We start from the raw sequence: 25,338 nt of genomic DNA, 5'->3' as shown, positions 1-25,338 counted from the left end.
ACAGCATAATTGCTTGCTCCATGGCGAAGCTCCATACCAGCACTACCTGGTTAGATATGGGGGACCGAGCAATCCATATTTTTAACAAGTATCAACATGATCCTGATGCCAGCATTTTCCAGACCTCAGGCTGAAAAACTCCTCCCTTTGGTTTCATCTTGCACCAATTCCACATTTCCCTCCATCAGTGCCAGAAAGACCATTCTTCTGCCTTCCATGGCAATTTACCATTTTCTTTCTGTACATACATGCTCATTTAATCCAAACTGAAATCTAAGCTCTTCTTTCAAGCTTTACCTTTCCCAAGTTAAATTAACTTCCTGTTTGTCCCTGGCCAGCCTTTTCTTAGCATACACCACCTTCCCCACTTGCCTTAAACACCTCACTCCTCTCTCCTTCTCTATTTATGCCTCCTGTTGTGCTGCGGGCTCTTGGCAGCATCTCCTGAGAGGCAGTCTTTTCTTCTCACTGGATTGCAGCTCCTTTGAGCTGGAGCTTTTAAGCTTAAAACTCCTTCCAGGCACTAGAAGAATTCAAAGCACTTATAAAGGATTGACTAGCCCCTCGTCACCTAGCTTATCTACCACAATTTCCAGAATATAGTAATGTAGTCATTTTCAGGATGTGAACATTTTGTTGACAACAAGGATTTGTTTTTAGAATAAAAACATTTAGCATTATCTGGGTAGAAGGAACAGGAGTTAGAATTAATGCATAGTTTTACATTTTAGCTTCATTCACCAAAGTTAATATTTTTTAAACATATAAATGTCAGCTGTCCTTTCACTATTCATCTTAGTAAATGCACTTGGTGCCAAAGGGGAATAAATATTCTGAAACAATAAATATAAGCAAATGTGGATAAATGCAGCCGGGCTAGAACAAATCATCTGTCTTTGAAAACCACGGAACAGGAGCTTAGAACTAATGATGGGAGCCCAGTGAGTAAATGTCAAATGGGAGATGAGCTTTTGTTTGATATTTCCTCACTTGTGACTAATCAAGCCCAGCTGTGATGTGAACTGGGGACCCACAGCATACTCTCCGGGTGTCAATCTTTGGCTGTGGAGCAGAAGGAGAATGTCAAGCTGCTAAGTTTTTTGACATAAAACTGGCACTAAAGCCAACAGATTTTGATATTGCCTGTCTTCATATTGACTGTATGTTCAATCTCTATTTTGAAAGGGAATGCACGTAGCTCCACCTTCAAATAAAAAACCCTATCTCTAAACGTAGGAAGATTTAGGAAATAAAACATAGATTTCTGGATGCCTAATGCTTTCTATGGAATCCAGGAACACATTTATATGGAAAGCTGCGAGAGAAACTGACACTCTGATACCACTACTGTTCTCTTTCACTAATATTTAGTCACAAGTAGTATTTTGATTATTATAGTTGTACTGACATAACTCCATTCTAAGTTAATAGTAGTTTTAAGGATAATTTGCTTTTTTTTTTTTTTTTTTTTTGAGGAGTGGGCTTCGGAGAGCTTCAGAAAGATGAAAAAGCTTTCTAAAGCCTCAAAAATAAATTAGCTTGGGGACAAGTTACACTTCTTATGTTAGCCATTGTCTAAATTATCAACTTTATTTATATCCACTCAAAGAATTAGTTGTGTAATGAGATGCATGGTAATTCTGACTTCAATCCACCTGACTGTATCAAAGATCACATATATGCATCATGCTGTACAATAATTTATATGGAAGTTTCTTAATGCAGTGTTTCCTATGATGCACCAAGCATTTTATGGCTTCACTTTGGTTTATAATTAGCCTCTCAATGTAATAGGCATATAGCTTGAATTTTAAGAATTGTTGCTATTTCTGGACAAAGAAAGATGCAAATTCTTTTTCTGATTGATTTTGTAATTGAAGTAAAAAACAGCTATAAGCTTCTGATTCATTTTCAGGAGCAAGTGCAATGGGCACTACCTGGTGCTAGGTTTATTAAATTATAAAATGTATACAATCATCAGATACCATAAACTTTCTGGTAATTTAAACCAGAAACTCAAGACTTACCTTTGACACAGCACTCCCTGCTCCCTATAGCCAAAACATCACCAAATGTCCCTCCTAAGTATTTCCCCAAACATCAGTCCCTCCATCTCCATCACTGCCGCTGTGATACAGGCTGCCCACCCCTCCTCAGTGGATTATCGCAATGCCCTCCTGATGGGTCTCCCAAATCCATTCTCCTCCAATCCACTTATCACTCTGTATCTACACTGACATGTTTTAATATGCCAATTTTATTATACCACTTTCCTTCTTAAAAACCCTCAAATGAAGAAAAACTTTCCTAATATAGACTATAAATATCTGCAAATCTGGCCTCCCTCACATTTCTGTCCTTATACTGCACCCTATCTCTCCTTCACCTCCTCGCTCCTACCGCACTGGCTGGCCTCCATCTGCTACACGGTCACATATCAGGGCTTTTGCATATATATGCTTTGACTTTTTTATTTTCAGATCTCAGCTAAGTCATCTCCTTTAGAAAGTTTAATACCATTATTATAAAGTCACCGCACTCCTCTCCATATCTCCCATCAAAGCTTCCAGTTTGTATTTTTAAAACAATATTTGAATAATATCTACTTCTCAATTAGACTGTAAATTCCATAAGATCTGAAACTCAGTCATTGTGGTTAGCACTTTATCTATAGTATCTAGTTAATAAGTCCACATAACAAATATCGGTAACCTGATTAATCAACCACTCATCACGGTCGTCAACTCTGGAACAATGCTTCCTGTCTTTGCCTTGATTGGCTAGAAAACAGTGAACAAATCAAGATCTCCACTGTAAAAATACGATGGACCAAAATAATAATAATAATTAATAATAATAACAACAACAAGAACAACAACAACAACAAAGCACTTACCACAGTCAACCTCATCAGTATGATCACCACAATCATCTACCAAATCACATAACAGAAGCTTTTCTATGCAAGCCTTGCTGCGTCGACACCAGAAAAAGTCCGGCTCTTCACAGCTCTCTGCAGGAAGAGAAAGGGTACAATTTTCAAATCTGATGTCATCAATAGCTGAGACTCCATCATAAATGCCAAGACTGACTTTATCTAGTAACAAATGGAAGGGCTGAGTAAGGCGTCCAAGCTGAATAGTGGCCTGTGACCACTGGTTGCCCTGGTTACACAATACTCTCCAGAGTACTGTAGAGTCGTTGGAATCTTCCACATGTAGCTGTAGCTCAGCTGCTCCCACTGACAGACCATGGTCATAAAACCTGAAAAAGAACAAACACAAGGAATGGAAATGATTTATTGCATAGACTAAATATTTAACTTATAGGCTCTTCCACTCAGTCAACCGTTGATTAATAATTAGCTACAATGGACGCCTTTATTTCTTGCAGTAATCATTGCTGCTCATATGCGAGAGCATATCTGCTGAGGTGCATACTCTGGCTCCAGAACCCTGGGAGCCTTTCTCAAGGAGTTCCATCTAGAACAGAGGAGGCAGAGTTAATTAAATTATAATCCACTGTTGAAGGGAAAGAGTCTCTTTCATCTAAAGAAAGAACACAACAAATACTGATAATGTGCTTCTAAGTAAAATGCTAATTGTATAAATATAACAGTACCTATTTTTAAAGCCAAACCAAGGGCAAATCATAAAGTCTAACAAGTGCAGAAGTACGCCTGCAACCACCGGGTTGCTGGGGTAGCTGACCACAGTTTTTAGTATTTACCAGAAGGAAAGTATGCATCCAGGTCCTGCCTGGCTAAATGTTGGGCTCTGGAGTTTGGCAACTTGTGACAAGCTTCTGCTTTCTTCAGAATGAATATAAAATGCCCTATTGAGATACAAATACAAATTGTAAGTTAGCCGACTGAGTTGAGGCACCTGCCTCTTAACCTTGTACTAAGCTCTGTGTCTGACTAAAATTAAGACTATACAATCAAAAATCAATAAATATGATGAGTCAAATTTGCTCTTATGAAAACTAAACTAGTATCTACCTCCAGGTTGAAAATCATGCAAAAAGTTAATAATTTAAGTGAATTCAGCCAAAAGCATATCTATACTCCCTCCCCACCACCCTTAAAGGAGTCATTTCATACTAACAACATAAACGTAATTGACAGTATTTAGCTATTTGTCACACTATTTGTTGCAGTAACATAGAGCTTTAAATGCTTATCTTTCTTTTAACAGGCCTGACCAAGGGTGAACAAAAGCCTCTCCTTGCTTATTACCTTCAGTTGTGTTGGGAGTATGATCCCTAGGTGGAGCCTGTTGCTCAAATTCAGCCGAAAGGTTACTTCTAGAGTTCCATACCCAATCAAAATGGTCACCACTAATTACTTCAAACCAACCACAGCTATCTGCTTCAAAGTCACATTTGGGGGATCCCTGGGTGGCGCAGCGGTTTAGCGCCTGCCTTTGGCCCAGGGCGTGATCCTGGAGACCCAGGATCGAATCCCACGTCGGGCTCCCGGTGCATGGAGCCTGCTTCTCCCTCTGCCTATGTCTCTGCTTCTCTCTCTCTCTGTGTGACTATAATAAATAAATAAAAATTAAAAAAAAAAAAAAAAACAAAGTCACATTTGGAGCCTGAAAAACAAAATGTGACTCCTAGGATGGCTCTCCGGAGTATTCATATAGTTTAGAATCATAAAGCTCAACTGAAATCACCTTGTTATACTTCTCTAAGTACATTAAAGGATACATTTGAGGAAAAAATGGATCCTATCTGATCTGAAAGAAATAAAAACCAGAGTTGTGCTTTCCATACTGAAAAATTAATAAAGCAGAATTATCAATTTAAGAAATTACATTTTTACCAAATAATTTTTCAAAGAAACAGCATTATTCAGCTATATTGAGTATAGAATTGCCAAGGTCTACCTAATTTATTCGATACTCATGTTATTTCTCTGCCACTATGACATTATTTGGAAGACTTCATTGTTCCTACAGATTATTTTATACTAAAATATGAAAAGTAGCTACTTCAAAAAGATTAAAATTTGAAAAACCAAGATTATTATAATTAATATTACGTTCACCACCAATTTTGTAGAGCTTAATATTTCCCAAAGTATTATATGCATTGCATAATATTTATAGGGCAGAATAATTTGACCCACTTTTCAGGAAATAGGTAAGAAATAGTTAATTTCCACAAAGCCATTAGAAAAGAGGAAGAGAAAGGCAGGACTGAGAAGTTATAATAATAGTATGAATTATAGCTAATATTTAATAGATACCTATGTCATAGACCCTGTACTAAACACTTTATATAGATCCAACTTTCACAATAGCCCAAGGAAGAAAGGAAAGTTCAGGGAAGTTATTAATCTAACTAAGGTCATAGAGTTAGGAAACTATATAAATGGATTGAAATCCAAAGATTTTTCACTCCAATGATAATTATGACAAGTTAGGGGAAAAATACTAAGAATATTTAAAACTACATTTTTATAGGCCATCTCTGTTTATAAATACATAATATATAAATAACTCATAAATATACCTAGATTTCAGTGGTTTCAAAGTATGTAGTTGCCATTTCAATCCCTGAGAAAGTAATGCTTTTGATTCCTTTTTCAGACAATTAAAAAAAAACAAAGGGGGACACCTGGGTGGCTCAGTGGTTGAGCATCTGCCTTCGGCTCAGGGCATGATCTCAGGTCCAGGGATCGAGTCCCACATCAGGTTCCTGCAGGAAGCCTGCTTCTCCCTCTGCCTATGTCTCTGCCTCTCTGTCTCTCATGAATAAATAAAATCTTAAAAAAAAAAAGGATCCAGGAGTTCTTTTACGAAAATACAGAAAGAAAACAAGTTATTGCTACTATGGAATAGCTATCACACATAGTTACCTGGAAAGGGAGCCTTATTGTCTATTGTCTGCTATCCAAAGAGATACCAATGTAGAAATAAATGAATATGCTAATGGTGGTAAAATTTCAGAAACCACTGTGGGAATTTTCTAGTTTTATTAGATAAGATCCATCAAAGACAGCAATTTTTAACAGATGCTTTGCTGCTAAAATTTAAATACGCCTATCTAATATACTGTGTTCCCAAATATTTAGATTTCTATACACATTTTAAAAACTCACCTCAGCTGTTCAGAGATGTAATAAACCAGCTGAAATTAATTTAGCTAGCTGTTAACCAAATATACACTTCATAAGAACAGCTATTAAAAATTCTGTATGTCGGGACGCCTGGGTGGCTCATCAGTTGAGCAACTGCCATCAGTTCAGGTCGTGATCCCAGGGTCCAGGATTGAGTCCCTCATTGGGTTCCCTGCAAGGAGCCTGCTTCTTCCTCTGCCTAAGTCTCTGTCTCTCTCTCTCAGTGTTGTTCATAAATAAATGAATAAATAATCTTAAAAAAAACAGTCTTTTCTGACTTAGAGATATAATATTCTGGGTAAATTTTAACAATTGAGGTTCAAAGATTGTTCACTTTTCTGGAGCCTCACTATTGACTTTCTTATCAGAAACAGCATAATTTGCAAGAATCATAGTTATCACTACTTCAGGGTTTATTGTATACCAAGCTTTGTGCTAGACGCTGTTATGCTCATCATAGGATATCTGTTGACATAGTTTCTTTTTTAATTTTTTAAGATATTATTTATTTATTCATGAGAGAGACAGAGAGAGGCAGAGACATAGGCAGAGGGAGAAGCAAGATTCCCACAGGAGCCTGATGCAGGACTCGATCCCAGACCCCAGGATCATGCCCTGAGCCAGAGGTGGACGCTCAACCACTGACCCACCCAGGTGTCCCTGACATAAAGTTTCTAAAACTTATTTGTCTATTTCTATTTCTATGGATATGAGTAAAAAACCTAGTGACTCTATAGCAGCTTTTAATTATTTTCAGTAAAATTACTCTTGTTGGGATCCCTGGGTGGCGCAGCGGTTTGGCGCCTGCCTTTGGCCCAGGGCGCGATCCTGGAGACCCGGGATTGAATCCCACATCGGGCTCCCGGTGCATGGAGCCTGCTTCTCCCTCTGCCTGTGTCTCTGACTCTCTCTCTCTCTCTCTCTGTGACTATCATGAATAAATAAATAAAATCTTTAAAAAAAAAAAAAAGAGTGGAGATGGAGCAAGATTGTGAGCCCAAGGCCTGCTCCCTCCTGGCTGTAAAAATAAAATAAAATAAAATAAAATTACTCTTGTTGCCACTATTAGTTATATAAATATAATTATAGTAGCTACCCCCAAGGAAAGGATGTTAGGGGATATTTGGTAGAAAGACACACAGGTCCATCACCCTACACTATCACTGTCACGTTGAGAGCTTTTCATTAGGAGAGAAGAAATTAAATTTATGTAGGAGCCAAGGAACCTTGGCAGGGTGATGGATACAGAATCAGATGGTCTTATATCAGACTCACTGTTAGAACTTCTTTGATGGTTTGAGATGATTCCTACAGAGAATCATGTATAAGAAATAAACATGAAATGAGCAAAGCACTGGAGCTGATAATTTGGGTCTCATGCAAAGACTTAAAAATTTAAAGAAGGGTACTCTTTGATATATACCCAAAGGAGCCCAAAACACATCCACACAGAAACCTGTACATGGCAATTCCTAACTACCAAAACATGGAAGAAAAAAAAAAAAAACGTCCCTCAATAGGTGAATGGACAAACCGTACTATACCCAGACAGTGGAGTGTTATTCAGCATTAAAAATAAATGAGCTATCAATCCATGAAAAGCCATGGAGGAAACTTAAATGCATGTTACTAAGTGAAAGAAACCAGTCTGAAAAGGCTCCATACTGTAGGCTTTCAACTATTTAACATTCTGGAAAAGGCAAAAATATGAAAAGAGTAAAAGGAGGAGTGGTTGCCAGAATTTAGAGGTGGGGGGAAGGCTGATGAGGTGATTCACAAGAGTATTTTCAATACAAGAGCAATGTCATGAAAATACTTTGTATGATACCATATTGACAAATAAATTTTACCACACATTCTTCCAAACCCACAGAATGTATCACACCAAGAGTGGATCATAATGGGCTTTGAGTAATTATGATGTATCAGTGTCGATTCATCAGTTGTGACAAATGCCCCCCTCCCCTGCCCGCTGGGAAATCTGATGTAGGAGACGCTCTCTCTCTCTCTCTCTGTCTGTCTGTCTCTCTCTCTGTGTGTGTGTGTGTGTGTGTGTGTTTAGGGCAGGAGAGGTATGTGGGAAATCTCTACTTTTTCCTCAACTTTTCTGTGACTTGAAAACTGTTCTGAAAAAAAAAGTCCTAATAATTAATTAGTTGAGCTGCAGAAGAAAAGTCTGAGCTAGCAGAGGTTATTTCATGAAGTTTAAGGAAAGAAGCCATCTCTATGAGATAAAAGTGCAAGGTGAAGCAACAAATGCTGATGCAGAAGCTGCAGCAAGGTATCCAGAAGTTGTAGCAAAGAGAATTAATGAAGGCAGCCACACTGAACCGCAGATTTTCAATGTAGATTAAACAGCCTCATAGTGGACGTTAGGACTTTCATAGCTAGAGAGAAGTCAATGTCTGGCTTTAAAGCATCAAAGGACAGGCTGACTCTCTAAGTTAGGGGCTAATGCAGCTGGTGACTTTAAGCCAAAGCCAATGCTCATTTACTATTATGAAATTCCTAGGGCCCTTTAGAATTATGCTAAATCCCTTCTATCTGTGCTCTATAAATGGAACTGCAAAGCCTAGATGACCGTACATATATTTGTGACATGGTTTCTTGAATGTTTTAAGTCCACTGTTGAACTGACTGCTCAGAAAAAAAAAGATTCGTTTCAAAATATGACTGCTCACTAACAACGCACCTGGGCACCCAAGGGCTTTGACAGAGAGGTACAGTGAGATTAATGCTGTTTTTCTACCTCTAATACAACATCCATTCTGCAGCCCATGGATCAAGTGGTCATTTTCAACTTTCAAGGCTTAATATTTAAGAAACACATTTCATACAGCTATAGATGCCATAGATACTGATTTCTCTGATGGATGTGGGAAAAGTCCATTGAAAGCCTTCTGGAAAGGACTGACCACGCTAAATGCTATTAAGAACATTTGTGATTCGTGAGAAGCATTCAAAATATCAACAGAAATAGGAATTTGGAAGAAGTTGACTCTAAACCCCAGGGATGACTTTGAGGGGCTCAAGACTTCAGTGGAGGAAATAACTGCAGATGGGGTGGAAACAGCAGGAGAACTAGAATTAGAGGTAGAACCTGAAGATGTGACTGAACTGCTGCAATCTCATAATAGAACTTGGATGAAATAAGTCAGTTAGATAAAGATCAATACCATATCATTTCACTTATATGTGGAATTTAAGAAATAAAATAGATGAACATAGGGGAAGGGAAGACAAAAAAGAGAAGCAAACCACAGGAGACTCTTAGCTACAGAGAACAAACTAAGGGTTTCTGGAGGGGAGATGGGCAAACTGGGTGATGAGCATTAAGGGGTGCATTTGTGATGAGCACATGATGTTATACATTAGTAAGGAATCACTGTACTCTACTCCTGAAACCAATATTGCACCACATTCTAACCAACTAGAATTTAAGCAAAAACTTAAAAATTTTAAAAAGTACTAATGCCAAAAATGATGGCTTTAAAAGTGGGGGGAAAAAAAACCTCAACTGATAGTGAGTTGCTTCTTATGGATGAAAAAAGAATATGATTTCTTGAGATGTAACCTATTCCTACTCCTGGGAAAGAATCTGTAAAGACTGTTGAAATGGCAATAAGGGATTCAGAATATTACATAAACTTAGTTGATAAAGCAGCAGCAAGGTTTGAGAAGACTGACTCCAATTTTGAAAGAGGTTGTACTGCGGGTAAGATGCTATCAAATAGCACCACATCCTACAGAGAACTGTTCATGAAAGGAAGAGCCAATTGATGTAGCAAATTTCATTGCTGTCTGATTTTAGCAAATTGGCACAGCTACTCCAACCTTCAGTGACTACCACCCAGACCAGGCAGCAACAATCAACGTAGAAGCAGGACCTTCCACCAACAAACAATTATGACTGCTTGAAAATTTGTATGATAGAATTTTCTAACAATAAAGTACTTTTTAATTAAGGTATGTACATTGTTTCTTTAGACATAATACTACTGCACACTTAACAGACTAAGGTATAGTGCAAACATAATTTTTATATGCACTGGAAAAGCAAAGAATTGATTTTATTGTGATACTTGCTTAGCTGCAGTGGTCTGGAACAAAAACCACAATATCTCTGAGGCATAGCTATGATAACTGTAAGTCCACTAGGTTAACTCTCCCTGTTTATCTCTCTTTCTTCCTAGATTTCATGACCCTCCTTGAAAGTTACATGAAGGAGGACCAAAGTTATTTGAGTGTTCTAGTACATTGAGGTTCTACTTTATTTGATTTGATTAAGCAGAGGTTATTATAAGCTTTAAATGCATTAAAACTATGCATATTATTTTAGAATATGTTCTCTACTCATAGTATTTCTTTGAGCTTCAGGCTTTTTCACGCATTCAAAAGGAGTTATAATAATTTTGGAGTTGTAATGTTAAAATAACTGTAGTCTTCATCAAAAGTTAATATTCATTAGTTATTTAAAGCATAAAATAGTCAAATATTTGTAAAAGTACCATGAAATCAAAAAGACTGCTATATGAATAAATAGATGAAATCTTTTAAAGGAACACCAATGCACAAACAGTAACACTTTACATTCAAAATTATTGCATTTAAAGTAGCAATTATTAATTACATTATTCTACACATGGTTTTAAGGGTCTCCTGTAATCTGACCAGCAGAGGTACTATTGGGACATAATTCTCCAGGGTCTCTCATGTTTCTGCATGTCCTATAAGCTGAGCCATTAACTGCCCCTTTGTTCCAGACCATCCTTTTAAGGATATTAAAATAGTAAATGCTCATGAAAAATAGAGGTAGTGACTCCATCTATAAGAGAGGGCAAATTATTATCTTGTATAATATAATAAGGAAAATGTACTCCTCTTAAACATAGGTCAGACACATTTGCTTAAATCCCACTATAAGATTTGGGTTCCATAAACACAGGCTTTCTTAGCTGTGATGCATAACCTATTTCTCATGCATATCAGCCTGGGCCCCTCTGAGCTGCTCCTGGGACTCAGGGAGCAAGAGGAACTAAGGCAAACAGGACATTTATGCTGGGTGTTACACCATTAATAATAAATCCTTTAGTCTCTGAACCAGAAGTCTCACCTATTTTGGCAGCATCCATAGAACTACACAGGCTAGCTTGCTAGCTTATAAGTAAAGTTTCAGACTCTTCACATTTCTCAACACATCCTACATTAAATATTATGTATATACATATAAAATACATAAATATATATATATATAGTGCTCACCAATAGGGAGCCTAAAATCTAGCATGGGAAATTTATAAACAGGAAATTATGACAACAGAATAACAAGTACTCATTCATTCACTCTTCATTCATTTGACAAAGATGTACTGCGTACACACTATATGTTTGGCACAGGTATAGAGTCTTCTAAGAAGACAGAAAAGTAAAATGGGGAAAAGAAAACAGAAAAAAATCTCTGTCTTCATGGCATTTAAATAATGTGAGTGAGAAAGGTAGGGATACTAGGTGAGATATTGAAAAACAAAAGAAATAGGTAAGACATATATATAATTCATTTAATGATAATAAGGCAAAAAAAAAAGAGAAAGGAATAGAGCATGACAGAGTAGGGTTGAAAATTCACAGATGGTGATCAAGGGAGGTGTCCTAGAAAACCTGGCAACTAGGTAAACTCAGAGCAATCACTTTAATTTTTTGGCTTTAATTTTGAGGTATTGGAAACAATTAGGGGTGCTTTAACAAATTCTGACTTAATCCCATCCCCATGGCTACTGTACTGAGAAAAGATAAAAATAAGGTGACATCAGCAAGAAAAGGAGATTTCAAAAATTCCGATAAGGAATGATAATGGTCTGGACCAGGGAGGTAATGAGGAGATAAAAACGAGGCATTCTGGTTATATTTTAAAGGCAGACATGATAGAAATAACTGGCATCAGTTACAAAATGTAAAAAAAAGATGAATCCATATGATTTTGAAGTCTTTGACCTGAGCATCTGAAACAATGGCAACGGGGGCGGGCCAGGATGCAAAGGAGTGGGGTCCTCCACACACCGGCCCCACCAACACCCCTAGATAACTTTCAAACCATCCTGAACACCTCAAATTCGAACTGAGATGTAAAGAACGCTACAGAGAGAAGGCTTTTCGCTTCTGACAAGGCAGGAAGGCGGAAAACAATAAAATAAAAAAGAATCCGGTGGGGGAGGGCCGCGAGGAGCCGCCGAGGCCGGGGAGAGCCTCGGGACAGGGCGCCCCGCCCGGGAAGCGGGCACGTTGACAATCCCCACGACTCTTCCCGGACGGAAAGGCGCTCAGCAGGGACCCGGGCGGGATCCCGGGGCGCCGGGGAGAGCGCGCCCCACAGCCGCCCATCTCCGTAAAGGGCCGGAGCGCGCCCCGCGGGGCCTGGGGGAGCAGCCGGAGGGTCGGGCGGGGCTCCGGGCGGAGGGGGCTCCCCGGGAGCGCGACTCCAGCGGCGCAGGCCCCGGACCCCAGGCCTCCGGGGGACACAGCCGGGATCCTGCGCTGCCCCGGGACGGGCCGAGGCGGGGAGGGCCCAGGACAGCGAGGAGGCTCCTGCTCCGGCGCCCCGACCTGTGCAGATCGGCGCCCCCGCCCCGGGAGCACCCAGGCCCCTGCGGACTGGGAGCCGCGGTGGTCACGGTGGGAGCGGACTCCAGGGCTGGGGAGACCTGGCCGCCGCCTGTGGGGTTGTCCCTCCTGGTGTCACCCTGTGCCTGGGAGAGGCGGGGCTGCCAGGGGACAGGGGCCTCACCGGGGCAACAGCACCCCCTGAGCCCTACACCCGGCAGGGGGGCGGGGCAGCGCCCAGGTGCACACACCTGCGAGTCAGCACAGCAGCCCCTCCCCCGAAGACCAGCTGGAAGGTCAGGGCAAGAGCAAGTTCACCGAGCAGCACTGGAAAGCTCCAGGGCAAGTCCAGGGATTTACACGATATAGAACCAGAGGGTACCCCTCCTATTTTTTTCCTGCCTATTCCACTACAACTTGTTTTTATATCAGACTGTAAATTTTCTTTTTTTTCCTCTTTCCCACCTTACTACAATATTTTAACAACTCTTCATTTTTAAGATGCTTCCTTTTTGACTTTCAAATTTCTACAATGACACGTCCTAGATATACTTTCCACTTCTAGATTCCCTACAACATACTCAATTTTGGGATATATACAAGATATGTTTTTTTGTTTTGTTTTGTGTTTTCTCTCTGCCTCATTTTGTTCTACAATGGCACAAGTTCATACCTTCTAAACCATGCCAGCATGCACCCAGAACCAAGTGGTATACCGTGCTGGTTCATTCTGTGAGATTATACTCTCTCTGCATTCCCATTCTGCCCCCCTCTTTTATTTCATTTATGTTTTGGTGGTCATTGGTGGGGCTCTCTACATGTATTTCTGGTTTATATAAATTTAGAACTGAGCATCTTCTAACATACAGAACTTAATATACTCAGAACCAAGAGGATCAACCTCTAGGACCCCTCAGGTAGACTACGTTCTCCCTCCACTACAACTTCGTCACCACCACCATCTCCCTTTTTTCTTTTCTTTTTTCTCTTTTTCCTCTTTTGTTTTTTGTTTTGTTTTATTTTATTTTATTTTTTTACTTTTCCCTTCTTCTATGGTATTTTTGGCCTTTTATTTTTTATTGCTTTGTTTAAAAATTTATTTTTCACTTTAGTGGCCCTTTTCTTTTATTTTGTTCTCATCTTCGTTTTCATTTTCTGGTCTCTGACCTCATCAGAATCATCTACGGTGAAATTTACTTAGGTCGTGACTGATATTCCTGACTCAGCCCGTTCACACAACCACTGTGCACTGAACAAAATGACTAGAAGAATTAACCACAAAAGAAAGAAGCGAAACAGTACTCTCTGTAACAGAGTTACAGAAAATGGGTTACAATTTGATATCAGAAAGCCAATTCAGAAGCCCAATGATAAAGCTCCTGGTGGCTCTGGGAAAAAAAAGCATAAAGGACTCTAGAGACTTTGTTACTACAGAATTTAGCTCTAATCAGGTTGGAATTAAAAATAAATTAAATGAGATGCTAGCCAAACTGATGTCCTAACAGCTAGGGTTAATGAGGGGGGAGAGTGAGTAACATAGAAGACAAGGTGATAGCAAGGAAGAATGCTGAGGAAAAAAGAGAAAAACAATTTAAAAACCATGGGGAAAGGTTAAGGGAAATAAATGACAGCCTCAGGAAACAACTGGGGTTCCAGAAGACGCCAAGAGGGAGAGAGAACCAGAAAGTATATTTAAACAAATAATAGCTGAGAACTTCCCTAATTTGGGGAGGGAAACAGGCATTTAGAGCCAGGAAATAGAGAGGTCACCCCCCAAAATCAATAAAAACTGTTCAACACCTTGACATTAAATAGTGAAACTTGCAAATTCCAAAAATAAACAGAAAATCCTTAAAGCAGCCAGAGACAAGAGATTCTTAACTTATACGGGGAGAAATATCAGATTAACAGCAGACCTCTCCACAGAGACCTGGCAGGCCAGAAAGGGCTGACAGAATATATTCATGGTACTAAATGAGAAGAACATGCAGCCAAAAACATTTATTCAGCAAGGCTGCCATTCCAAACAGGAGGAGAGATAAAGAGCTTCCAAGATAGGCAAAAACTGAAAGAATATGTGACCACAAAACCAGCTCTGCAAGAAATATTAAGGGGAACACTGTAAAAAGAAGAGGACACCCAAATAAATAATCCCTAAAAACAGAGACTGAATAGGTATTACGATGACACTATATTCATATCTTTCAATAGTTTCTCTGAACATGAATGGGCTAAATGATTCCATCAAAAGACACAGGGCTTCGGCCTGGAAAAAAAATAAAATTAAAAAACCCATCTATTTGCTGTCTACAGGAGACTCATTTGAGAGCTAAGGACACATCCAGTCTGAAAATGAAAGGGTGGAGAACAAGTTACCATTCAAATGGTCCTCAAAAGAAAGCAGGGGTAGCAATCCTCACATATAAATTAAAGTTTATCCTAAAGACTGTAATAAGAGATGAAGAGGGACACTGTATCATACTTAAAGTGTCTATCAAACAAGAATACCTATCAATCATGAATATTTATGCCCCTAATGTGGGAGCTGCCAAGTATATCAGTCAATTAATAACCGAAATAAAGACACACTTAGATAATACACTAATAGTGGGAGGCTTTAACATGGCACTTTCTGCAAATGACAGATCTTCTAAGCACAACATCACCAAAGAAACAAGGGCCTTAAATGATACACTGGACCAAATTTCACCTATATATACAGAATTTTGCATCCAAATGCAACTGAATACACATTCTCCTTAAGTGCATGTGAAACTTTCTCCAGAATAAACCACATATGGGGTCACGAATCGGGTCTCAGCCAATACCAAAAGATTGAGATTGTCCCCTGCATACTTTCAGACCACAATGCTTTGAAACTAGAACTCAATCACAAGAAGATATTTGGAAGAAACTCAAACACATGGAGGTTAAAGAGTACCGTGCCAAACGATGAAAGGGTCAACCAGGAAATTAGAGAAGAATTAAAAGATTCATGGAAACTAATGAAAATGAAGACACAACCTTTCAAAATCTTTGGGATACAGCAAAAGCAGTCCTAAGAGGGAACTACATCACAATACAAGCCTCCCTCAAGAAATTGGAAAAAATTCAAATACACATGCTAATTGCACCTAAAGGAACTGGAGAAAGAACAGCAAATAAAACCTACACCCAGCAGAAGAAGAGAGTTAATAAAGATCTGAGTAGAACTCAACAAAATAGAGACCAGAAGAGCTGTAGAACAGATCAAAAAAACCAGGAGTCGGTTCTTTGAAAGAATTCAAAAGATAGATAAACCATTAGTCAGCCTCATTCAAAAGAAATTAGAAAATATTCCAATTATAAAATCATGAATGAAAGGGGAGAAATCACAATCAATACCAATGAAATACATACAATTTTAAAAACGTATTATGAGCAGCTATATGCCAATAAATTAGGCAATCTAGAAGAAATGGACGCATTTCTAGAACACCACAAGTTACCAAAACTGGAACAGGAAGAAATAGAAAACCTGAACAGGCCAATAACCAGAGAGGAAATTGAAGCAGTCATCAAAAACCTCCCAAGACACAAAAGTCCAGGGCCAGATGGCTTCCCATGGGAATTCTATCAAATGTTTAAGAAGAAACAATACCTATTCTACTAAAGCTGTTCCAAAAGATAGAAAGGGATGGAATACTTCCAAAATCATTCTATGAGGCCAGCATCACCTTAATTCCAAAACAAAAGAGCCCACCAAAAAGGAGAATTATACACCAATACCACTGATGAACTCAGATGCAAAAAATCTCGACAAGATACTAGCCAATAGGATCCAACAATACGTTAAGAAGATTATTCGCTATGACCAAGTGGGATTTATCCCCTGGATGTATGACTTGTTCAACACTCGTAAAGCAACCAACGTGATAGATCATATCAACAAGAGAAAAAACAAGAACAATATGATCCTCTCAATAGATGCAGAGAAAGCATTTGACAAAATACAGCATCCATTCCTGAACAAAACCCTTCAGAGTGCAGGGATAGAGGGAACATTCCTCAGCATCTTAAAAGTCATCTACAAAAGCCCACAGCAAATATTATTCTCAATGGGGAAACACTGAGAGCCTTTCCCGTAAGACCAGGAACAAAACAGGGATGTCCACTCTCACCACTGCTACTCAACATATTATTAGAAGTCCTAGCCTTAGCAATCAGATGACAGAAAGAAATAAAAGGCTTTCAAATTGTCAAAAAGAAGCCAAACTCTCCGTCTTTGCAGATGACATGATACTGTACATAGAAAACCCAAAAGCCTCCACCCCAAGATTTCTAGAACTCATACAGCAATTTGGCAGTGTGGCAGGATCAAAATCAATGCCCAGAAGTCAGTGGCATTTCTATACACTAACAATGAGACTGAAAAAAGAGAAATTAAGGAATCAAACCCTTACAATTACACCCAAAAGCATAAGATACTAGGAATAAACCTAACTAAAGAGGTAAAGGATCTATACCCTAAAAACTACAAAATACTTCTGAAAGATATTGAGGAAGACACAAAGAGATGGAAAAATATTCCATGCTCATGGATTGGAAGAATTAATATTGTGAAAATGTCTATGCTACCCAGGGCAATTTACATGTTCAATGCAATCCCTATCAAAATACCATGGACTGGGCAGCCCCGGTGGCACAGGAGTTTAGTGCCGCCTGCAGCCTGGGGCCTGATCTGGAGACCCTGGATCGAGTCCCACCTCAGGCTCTCTGCATGGAGCCTGCTTCTCCCTCTGCCTGTGTCTCTGCCTCTCTCTCTCTCTCTCTCTCTCTCTCTGCATCTCTATGAATAAAAAAAAATACCATGGACTTTCTTCCCTGTGTTGGAACAATTCATCTTAAGGCTTGTGTGGAATCAGAAAAGATCCCGAATAGCCAGGGGAATATTGAAAAAGAAAACCAAAGCCAGGGGCAACACAATGCCAGATTTCAGCTTGTACTACAAACCTGTGGTCATCAAGACAGTGTGGTACTGGCACAAAAACAGACACATAGATCAATGGAACAGAATAGAGAACCCAGAAATGGGCCCTCAACTCTATGGTCAACTAATAATTACCAAAGCAGGAAAGATTATCCACTGGAAAAATGAAGGTCTTCATTAAATTCTCTTCAATAAATGGTGCTGGGAAAATTGGACAGCCACATGCAAAAGAATGAAACTAGACCATTCTCTTAAATCATACACAAAGATAAATTCAAAATGGTTAAAAGATCTAAATATGATATTAGAATTCATCAAAATCCTAGAGGAGAACACAGGCAACACCCTTTTTGAACTTGGCCACAGCAACTTCTTGCAAGAAACATCTATGAAGGGAAGGGAAACAAAAGCAAAAATGAATTACTGGGACTTCATCAAGATAAAAAGCTTCTGCACAGCAAAAGAAACAGTCAACAAAACTAAATGACAACCTACAGAATGGGAGAAGGTATTTGCAAATGACATATCAGATAAAGGGCTAGTATCCAAAATATATAAAGAACTTATTAAGCTCAACAGCAAAAAAACAAACAATCCAATCATGAAATGGGCAAAAGACATGAACAGAAATCTCACCAAAGAAGACAAAGACATGGGGATCCCTGGGTGGCGCCGCGGTTTGGTGCCTGCCTTTGGCCCAGGGCGCGATCCTGGAGATCCGGGATCGAATCCCGCGTCGGGCTCACGGTGCATGGAGCCTGCTTCTCCCTCTGCCTGTGTCTCTGCCTCTCTCTATCTCACTGTGTGCCTATCATAAATAAATAAAAAAAAAATTTAAAAAAAAGAAGACAAAGACATGGCCCACAAGCACATGAGAAAATGCTCTGCATCACTTGCCATCAGGGAAATACAATTCAAAACCACAATGAGATACCACCTCAAAGCAGTGAGAATGGTGAAAATTAACAAGGCAGGAAACAACAAATGTTCGAGAGGATGTGGAGAAAGGGGAACCCTCTTGCATTGTTGGTGGAATGTGAACTGGTGCAGCCACTCTGGAAAACTGTGTGTGGGTTCCTCAAAGAGTTAAAAATAGAACTGTCCTATGACCCAGCAATTGCACTGCTGGAGATTTACCCCAAAGACACAGATGCAGTGAAAAACCGAGACACTTGCACCTCGATGTTTCTAGCAGCAATGTCCACAATAGCCAGACTGTGGAAGGAACTTCGGTGTCCATCAAAAGATGAATGGATAAAGAAGATGTGGTCTATGTATACAATGGAATATTACTCAGCCATTAGAAAGGATGAATATCATTTGCTTCAACGTGGATGGAATGGGATGGTGTTATGCTGAGTGATGAAAGTCAATCAGAGGAGGACAAACATTATATGGTTTCATTCATTCAGGGAATATAAGAAATAGTGAAAGGGATTATAGGGGAAAGGAGGGAAAATGAGTGGGAAATATCAGAGAGGGAGACAGAACACGAGAGACTCCTAAGTATTGGAAATGAACGAGGGGTAGTGGAAGGGGAGACAGGTCGGGGGATGGGGTGACTGGGTGATGGACACTGAGGGGGGCACTTGACAGGATGAGCACTGGGAGTTATATGTTAGCAAATCAAACTTCAATTAAAAATATTTTTAAAAAATGAAACAATGGAAACAGCATTCATGAAATGGAGAAGACTGTGAAGAAGTAGGTTTTGGGTGAGGGGGGAAACAGGACCTATGTTTTGGACATGCTATATTTAAGAAATTGTTAGGTATTCAAGTAATCATGTCTAGCAGAGACCTAGATATATTAATCAGTCTGTACCTCAGGTGAAAATTTCAGGCTGGAGATATAAATCAGAAAATAATCAAAGTGGCAAGAATAAGGCACAAAAATAAGAGAAAGATTAAGAGTGATTCCTAATGTCAAGGACATCAAGTCAAGTAGCTATTAAACTATCAATGTCAAAAGCTGGTGATAGGTTTGATGAAGGTTGAGAAGAGACCCCTGGATCTAAATCACTGGTGACTTTGATGAGAACAGTGTCTGCTTGATGGTAACAGCAAAGCCCTCACTAAAGTGAATTAAAAAGAAATTCTAAAGATAAAAGCTAAAGGCAATATATATAATTATTTTTAGGTATATATTTTGTAAAGGAAAGGGGAAAAATGATGTGATAGCTGAGGAAGAATTAGGATGGAGAGAAAAACATTTTTTTTAAGATGTGAGATACAAAAACTGTCTTTAGGCCAATAGAAAAGTCTCTGGAGTCATGTCAGGCAGGCATGGGTTCTACTTACAGGAGAAAGGGGTGACAATTGCTGGGAGCATGGACAGTTTATCCAGGATAAAGGAGAAAAGAGAGTTTGTAGATAGGTCGAAGGCTTGTTGGAGCTTACTAAAATCTTTCTGATTGTTCCTATTTTCTCAGTGAAATAAGATATAAGATCATCAGCTGAGGCTAGGGACACGAACGCTGAAGATGGATATTAAAGACAGGAGAAAAATGTGCTATACCCTGAGGTAAATGGGTGAGTGAATGGAGTAGAGAAATACAATGATTCCTCGGAAGTACAAGAACAAAATTAAGGCAGTGATCATCCATATACAGTGAGGACAGACAACACTGCTTTGTTTTCTTCCCCAGCCACATTCAGCTGGGCAGCTGAGGGGGCTGAGAGGCACAGGTAATCTGTTAGTGCTGGGCAGCTCAGGTGGCTCAGCAGTTTAGCACTGCCTTCAGCCCAGAGTGTGATCCTGGAGACCCAGGATCGAGTCCCACATCAGGCTCCCTGCAGGGAGCCTGTCTCTCCCTCTCTCTCTGTCTCTTTGTGTCTCTCATGAATGAATAAATAAACCTTTTTATGAAAATCTGTTAGTGCTTTAGTGACTATCAAAGGACAACAAGGAAGTTGAAGGTCGACGTAAGGCAGTCATTCCAATATGAAGCAATGGAATTTAAACTGCCTAAGAAGGGAAGTCAGATATGAAAGGATGAGAGACACTGAAGTGTTGGTATGATCAGCAGATTGTAGGTACTGGTAACACTGGTATATTGATGGAATGGTAGAAACACAGGAAGAGAGCTAAAAATGGTAGGAAGTAGCTAAAAAAGGAAGATGGTTGCAGATTAGGGGTTCTAGTTACTGCTAAGAAAACACATACTACTTTTCATGCAAAAGGGAGAATGACTCAGAAGGTGGAACCAAGAGTCCAGACAACAGAAGTAAGAACCCATATCTAACAACCAAATTAAAGAACTCCAGCTCAAGTTTTCCCAGCTACATTTCAAAACTGCTTTGAACCAATGACTTCTTTTTCTACCTTCCATTCTCCCTCTCCTTTTTAACTAAAATGTCAGGTGTTATCCTGATGTCAATCTTATGATTATATGTTAAGAATTTTGGAAGCAGATAACTTCTATAGTTAATTTCACAGGTCAACAGATGGAAGGAATTGTGTCTAGGAGATATACTACATTTACCTGATAATGTGCGTGATGATTTCTAGACTTACAGAGAGACTAGATTTAATTGAAGATTTGGGCTTTTTATTGTGGCTATAATGGAGTGAGGTCCTTGGAAATCATGGGAAAAGTTGAATGCATTTTGTATATGAGAGGAATCACAGGGACCAGCGATTAAATTACAGTAAGCAGATTTGTAACATAGCCCTCATGCTCTCCAACCCCTGCTGTTATAACATTATTAAGTTATGTTACATGGCAAAGGAGTTTTGCCAATGTAACTAAGGCTACTAATCAATTGATCTTAAGATATGAAGCTATCTGTTTAAACTAACCTAATCAAATATAGTCATGACTACCATTATTAACATGTACTCATTAATGAAATTTCACAATCCAAATATAATTGTGAGATCCTGATGAGCCTGAGTTAATTTATATTTCCATATATACATATATGGAAATATGTGTATACATATATCACAATTTATGTATGTGTATATATAGCCCAAACTATATAGTGTATGTATGTGTGTATCCCAAAGAAGATAAATTTAGATTCTTGCTAACTCTGAAAATTTAAGAGACAGTGGCATCAACAAGATGCTGACATAGGTCATTTCTGCTTTATTCCCCTTCAGAAAAACAACTACTGATGAACAAGACACAGCTGAGAAAATCCTAGAATAGAGATGATACTGAAACATCCCCTGCATCACAGAGACCAAGATAGACTGTATTAGAAGCGTAAGAGAAGCAACTCCATTCTGACTACTTTGTCTTTCTCCCAGACAGGAGCAACACCACATGGAAAGGTCTTCCCTGAACCTCCAGTTCTCCCCAAAAGAAGAGAACTCAAGGGGACAATCAGCACCACCACCACTGCAGATTACTTCATGAGAGCCCCTACTCTGGTCTCGTGCCATGAGAATTGCAGGGGAAACTGTGAGGCTTACAATAACCAACACACAGATCTTGGCAGATGCAATTCATGACTACAACTCCCCAAGTGATTAGTAATCCAAGTAGTGGCCCCAACCAGCAGCTTTGCTCATCACCAGAACCAAGTCTGGGACAAACTGTGACCAGAGAACTCACTGGAGTACATATCTGCTTGATTTGGGTTCTCATACAAGTTTTGCTGACTCTAGAAACTGTATCCAAGCAAGGAGTTGTAGCTCCATTTGCTGGGGAAACTGTCTTCTGGTCCATCTTGCCAGAGGGCACTGACAAGAAAACCTAAAAGCTGTATAGCTCAGCAATACTCCAACCAAGAGGTGTGTGGGTGGTTCGGACAGTCCCCGAGGCAAAGCCAGTACAGGGTATGAAAAATTCCCCTGCTGCACCCAGGCAGGGGAATTAATTCACAGCGAAGGCTGAGGGTGCATCATGGCCTCACCCATAAGAAAAACTCGTTTGGGGAACATGTGAGCAAGGCCAGGATGCACCCCTCCCAACCCCACCCCAAGCAAGTAACCTGAAACACAGCCACACTCACTGTGGCTCCCAGGCCCCATCTGACCAGAAGGGCTGGCAAGGATATCTGGAAGCTCTGTAACCAACAATGTGTAAGCCAATAAGCAGAAAGGCAGAGCTAACTGTCTAGAGCAAACCCAGTACCAGGTGTCGAGGGGTGGCCTGCTGTACCTAGGCAGAGGAATTAACTCATAGCCAAGGTAGAGAGTAGCTTCTGGCTCTTACTGAGTCAAAAGACAGAAAAGCAGAGAAGCCTGGAGCAGCACCTCTCCATCCCATTCAGAAAAGGGAACTAAAACAGCCCCACCACTGAGGATAGCATCTCCCAGCCCCACCTGACCAGAAGGGCTGGTGAAAAAAGGGAGCTACAAAAAGCCAGCAATACTGTAGCCAAGAGACAGACAGGCATATACAACAGTGAGCAGAACAAAGCCAGTGGCTCATATTTGGCCAGGGAACTTGGGACACAGGTCAGGATAAGATAACACACAAAGAGCTTTATTGCCTTTAAAGGTGCCCCTCCCACTGCTCCTGGGCAGAGAAACTAATTCATGGCCCCAATTATATTAATATAGCCTTCAGCTTTTGTGACCTGGGAACCTAACAAGACCACATGGGAAGCTGCTGTACAGGCCATCCAAAAGCTCTGCTTCTAGCTGCACTTGAAAAGAGAGAACAGCCCATGGCTTTCTACATCTGCAGAGCAGATGACCAAGAAATTCAGTGCACACTCTTGTGTTGATTCAGGTACCCTCAAATGAGCCATGCGGACACTGGGTCCTCCCCTGCCAGTGAAGGGAAATGAATTTACAGCCCTGTCTACTAAATATAGTACCCAGTCCAGACCATCTAGTAAGCCAGATGGAAAATTCATGCAACTGGGGGGGGGGGGCATCCTACAGATTTCCACCTCTTTCCCTATACCCAAACTTAGAGCTTGGAAAGTTGCCTTGCCAAAAACTAGACCATAATAGCGGGTACCACCTGCCCAGTGACCTAAACTGAGGTGACTATTGAAGATCTATCTCTGCCAAAGCAAATCTATAGAGTCTAGAAGAGGAGCCAAATTATTCAAGTGTGCAGATACCAATGTAAGAAATCAAAGATAACAAAATCCAAGTAAATATGAGACCATCAAAGGAAACTAATAGGGACACCTGTGTGGCTCAGTGGTTGGGCACCTGCCTTTGGCTCAGGGTGTGATCCTGGATTCCCAGGTTCAAGTCCCGCATCAGGCTCCTTGCATGCAGTCTGCTTGTGTCTCTGCATCTTTCTCTCTCTCTCTCTCATAAATAAATAAATAAAATCTTAAAAAAAAGGAATCTAATAAAGTTCTAAAAACTGACCCTAAAAAAAATGAAGATCTAGGAACTATCAGATTTATAATAATTTTCTTAACTTTAGGTAACTACAATAACATGTAGACAATTAAATGAAATTAGGAAAATAATCCGTGAAAACAACAAGAAGTTTGACAAAGAAATAGCAACCAGAAAAAAAACAACAAACCCAGAAATAAAGAGAAATCCTAGAGTTAAAAAAAAAATAGTAATTGAGCTGAAGTAGTTAATAGAATTTCAAAGGTACACTTAGCCATGCAGAAGGAAAGAATTAGTGACCTAAAAATATAAGACATAGAAAAATTATCCAGTCAGAGAAACAAAAAGATAAAATGAGAAAGAGTGAAAAAATCCTAAGGGACTCATAAATACAATGGGAATTCCAGGAAAAGAGAATGAGAAAGGGCAGAAGCAAACTGAAAGCAATAGTGGTTAAACATTTCCCAAACCTGGGAAGAGAAATGAACATACAGAACCATAAGGCTCAAAAGACTTGAAATAGGCTGACTTTGAAAAAGGCTGTACCTGAAATAGGCTGACTTTGAAAAAAGCTGTACCAAGAAGGATCAATTAAATTGTCAAAGCCAAAGAAACCATTTTAAAAGCATTAAGGAAAAAAGAGAAAAGTACATACACGGGAACTTCTATGACTATAAGCAGATTTCTCAACAAAGACTTTTTAGGGCAGGACAAAATGGGATGACATATTCAAAATATTGAAGAATAATTAAGAATTCTATACCCAGCAGAGCTGTCCTTTAGAAATGGAGAAATAAAGACTTTTCCAAACAAAAGATGAGGGAGTTCATTACCACTACACCTGCCTTCTAAGAAACACTAAGGGAATTAAGGGAATTCTGAGTAAAAGTAAAACATAAGCCTTATAAAAATATAAAAAGAAAGTATAGGGATGCCTGGGTGGCTCAGTGGTTGAGCGTCTGCCTTTGTGGTCCAGGGCATGATCCTGGAGTCCCGGGATCAAGTCCCACATCAGGCTCCCTGCATGGAGCCTACCTCTCTGTCTATGTTTCTGCCTCTCTCTCTCTGTGTCTCTCATGAATAAATAAATAAAGTTTAAAAAAAGAAAGTATAAAACTGACTGGTAATAGTAAACAGTTAAGGTTAGATTCTGTAATATGGTGATGGTGGTACATCATTCACTTACAACTCTAGTTTAAAAGTTAAAATAAATGTAGTAAAAATACAATAACTACAGTAATTGTTATTAGTTACAAATACAAAAATATGTAAATTTTATAAGAAATTACCTAAAATATGAGAGGGAGAAGAAGTAGAAGTATCAACTTTAGGAATTTCAGGAAGTAAAGTTGTTATCAGCTTAAAATAGGGTTTGTGATTTTAAGAT

General features: G+C 39.5%; 1 long non-coding RNA gene across 3 annotated transcripts in view; it reads right to left on the bottom strand.

Moving 5' to 3' along the window:
* LOC144313767 (uncharacterized) overlaps nucleotides 1–3,024 on the bottom strand; it is a 61,754-nt gene extending 58,730 nt beyond the window's left edge. For 2 of the 3 annotated variants that reach the window (XR_013379401.1, XR_013379400.1), the window contains exon 1: nucleotides 2,897–3,023. This is a non-coding gene — a long non-coding RNA (uncharacterized LOC144313767). Of the gene's footprint in view, nucleotides 1–2,896 lie in introns of all 3 variants that reach the window. The other variant, XR_013379402.1, reaches the window with a different exon arrangement.
* Between the last annotated feature and the right edge of the window lie 22,314 nt (nucleotides 3,025–25,338).

This window comes from Canis aureus, chromosome 5 (assembly GCF_053574225.1).
Source record: "Canis aureus isolate CA01 chromosome 5, VMU_Caureus_v.1.0, whole genome shotgun sequence".
In the NCBI taxonomy this organism is placed as follows: domain Eukaryota; kingdom Metazoa; phylum Chordata; class Mammalia; order Carnivora; family Canidae; genus Canis; species Canis aureus.
The sequence above is the reverse complement of the archived record's forward strand: the minus strand, read 5'-3'. Positions and strand labels throughout refer to the sequence as shown.